The sequence below is a fragment of the Enhydra lutris genome, unplaced genomic scaffold (genome assembly GCF_002288905.1).
Source record: "Enhydra lutris kenyoni isolate GAN:26980312 unplaced genomic scaffold, ASM228890v2 scaffoldscaffold1, whole genome shotgun sequence".
NCBI lineage: Eukaryota > Metazoa > Chordata > Mammalia > Carnivora > Mustelidae > Enhydra > Enhydra lutris.
This window is the reverse complement of record NW_019154085.1, coordinates 33,056,096-33,059,507: the sequence shown is the minus strand read 5'-3', so window position 1 is coordinate 33,059,507 and position 3,412 is coordinate 33,056,096. Positions and strand designations below refer to the sequence as shown.

Sequence of the window (3,412 nt, the reverse complement as noted above, 5' to 3'; positions counted from 1 at the left end):
AATAATGTTCGCCATATGCTTAATTTTTGCCTATCATGATCACATGTTCTAACGATATCCTGTATCTCTTATCTATTTGCCTATTTGGTACTGTCTGTTCCCATTAGATTGAAAAAAATTTGAGTCAGAATCTTTATATTATTTACCACGGGTGATGTTAGTAAGCACTCAAACTATGTATGAACAAATGAAGACAGAGATCTCTCTAGTAGGATTTGGGGGGGTGTCATTTAAATTAGGTTAGTAGGGAAAAAAAAAACAGACATAGTAGCTATTTATTCCATTATCCTGGGAGAATTAGATGATTAAATATTTACTGAGTACCTCTACCTTCTAAACCTTGCAAAACTGATTGTACCCATTGTGATTACATCTCAGGTTTACAATATCTGCTGGTAAAGAAGATAATAAAATACAAGACTCTTGGCATCTAATGATAATCTGGCAGTGATTATCTGTTTTCTGAAAGCTTCTTTTTTTTTTTTTCAAGACTATTCATAGTAGAACTCTTCTCGATTGCAATCTCTCCAGGAGAACTTAAAATATGATTCAATTTACACACAAGCTCTTAGGAATGTATCTATAGAGTCAACCATTGTTGCTGTAATGCCCGAGTTCTATAGAAATTCTTAACGGGAGTAAGGAAATCCAGTCGTAGAATTTTATCATCCATTTTGGTTCTTTGATGCATTTCATCTCATTTCCAAACTCCCTCTAGTGCCCAAAAAGAATAAAGTCCATTGACGTGGGGAGTGAACGCTACAACTGTCAATTTGAAAGTAGCAAATGGAACATTTTGAATATGATTTTGAAAAGGATAGGAGGAATCTTTTCGTTGTAAACTATGTGTTAAAAATATTTTAAGTGTTTTTTTTTTCTTTTCTCAGCTTTACTGAGATATAACTGACAAAATTGTAAGGTATTTTAAGTGCGTAACATGAGGATTTGATACTTGTGTACATGGTGAAAGCATTTCCCCCGTCAAGTTAACTCATTCATTGCTTCACATATTACCTTTTTGTAAAAAAAATTAGAACATTTAAGTTCTACTCTAATTTGTTTTCAACATAAAAATGTATCTGAAAGAAAATATATACAATGGCTCACTAGCTCCCTAATTGTATACAATTTATGAACATTATGAGAAATTCATAGATAATAGGAAGACACAAAATAAAGACAGGAAGCCTCCTTTCTCTCTGCCTGTCGTCTTGTTCCTCTAAAGGAATTTCTATTAAAGTCTCCCATCAGCTTCAGAAAAAATGGACAAACAAAATCTTAGGCATTTTCCAGGTGTGTATATATTTACATGAAATGTTGATTTTAAGAATTTATATGAAAAGAATCAAACTATATAAAGTGTTTTTGCATTTTGCTCTTTCCAATTGCTCTTAAGAATATTTCCAAAATCGCCTTTCTCTTTTTCCCCGCCATCCTGCTGTGTGCCGCTCACTGTTACTGACCATGTCTTCTCACAAGACTTTCAGGATCAAGTGATTCCTGGCCAAGAAACAAAAGCAGAATTGTCCCATTCCCCAGTGGATTCGGATGAAAACTGGTAATAAAATCAGGTACAACTCCAAGAGGAGGCACTGGAGGAGAACCAAGCTGGGTCTCTAAGGTGTCCCACATCATCTGATGACACACCTAATTGGCACCACATATTTAATTAAGCTCCTTGAAGATCATGTGTTCTATTCTGTCACCCTGTAAACACCTTTCTACCTGGCCAATAGATACCTTTTATCAGGGAGATGATTTTTCTGTTACTATAGCTCTGCAAAAGTGGGTTGGTTTGGTAATAAACGTGAGGACTTTCAGCTGTTAAAAAAAAAAAAAAGGAAGAATATTTCCAAAATTGCACCTAATTTTTTGATAGTTACATAATATTCCTAATTTTTAATTCTAATTTTTGGTAATTATATAGTATTCCTCCATTTAGTTAAACTTTTACTTATTTTTTTAACTTTTTAAAAAAATTTAATTCCAGTGTAGTTAACATACAGTGTTACGTCAATTTCAGGTATACAGTATAGAGATTCAACACTTCCATATATTAGTCAGTGCTCATCAAATGTACTTTTAAACCCCTTCACCTATTTCAACCATACCCCCCACCCACCTCCCCTCTGGTACCCATCTGTTTGCTCTCTACTGTTAAGAGCCTGGTTTTTGGTTTGTCTCTCTTGTTTTTTTTTCTCCTTTGTTCACTTGTTTGTTTCTTAAATTCCATGTATGAGTGAAATCATATGGTATTTGTCTTTCTCTGACTGGCTTATTTCACTTAGCATTATATCCTGTAGATCTATCCATGTTGTTGCAAATGGCAAGATTTTATTATTTTTTTATGGATGAGTAATATTCCGTTGTATGTATATAAACCTCATCTTCCTTATTCAATCATCTATCCATGGACCCTTCGGCTGGTTCCATAATTTGGCTATTGTAAAAAATGTTACAATAAACCCAGGGATGCATGTTTCCATTTGAATTAGTGTTTTCGCATTCTTTGGGTAAATATCCAGTGGTGTGACTAGTGGATCACAGGGTAGTTCTATTTTTGACCTTTCAAGGAACTTCCATACTGTCTTCCACAATGGCTGCACCAGTTTGCATTCCCAACAGTGCATGAGGGTTTCTTTTTCTCCACATCTTTGCCAAAACTTGTTCCTTATGTTTTTGATTTTAGCCATTCTGACAGGTGTGAGGTGCTATCTCATTGTCGTTGTGATTTGGATTTCCCTGGTAATGAGTGATGGTGAACATCCTTCCATGTGTCTGTTGCCCATCTACATATGTCTTCTCTGGAAGTTGCACTCTATTTTCATAGTCCCATATTGACAGCCTTTTTACTACTAGAAATAATACTGCATTGGATATTGCGGTACATATATTTCTTAAAATCATATTGGGGTATATGCAAGGATGAATAGAACTTTCTGGGTCAAAAGGTATAAGAATTTATAGTTTTTAAAATATTATCAAATTCCCCTTTAAAGTAACTCAACTAATTCATTCTTCCTGGCATCAATTTTTTATTACCAATTTTGGTATGTTAAAAATGAAACTAATGGTAATGGAGAAATAAAGAAATACCTAATTTGGAATCAAAAGTAAGCATTTTTTGTTTATAACAAATTTCACCCAAAGTTTTAGTAAGAGGAGTCTCACTTTAGATCATTTATTTAGAATTTAAATATGATATCCTGCATAATACTGGGTGATTTCTTGGTGTTATAAGGCTTATGATTTTCTTTATTACTTAAAGGTACAGACATTCTTGATATGGAAAGAAGATTTATTCACTTTTTAGCAAATATTTGGTTTTACTTTAACTGAAGATACGTTTAAGTAGTGATAAGAAACACAATTTCTAAATATGATGTGTTTCTCATTTGCATTTTTCCTTATA

At 33.5% G+C, this 3,412-nt stretch overlaps 1 pseudogene; it reads left to right on the top strand.

Moving 5' to 3' along the window:
* The first annotated feature begins 1,464 nt into the window (after positions 1–1,464).
* LOC111145628 lies at positions 1,465–1,620 on the top strand (annotated as a pseudogene).
* The last annotated feature ends 1,792 nt before the right edge of the window (positions 1,621–3,412 follow it).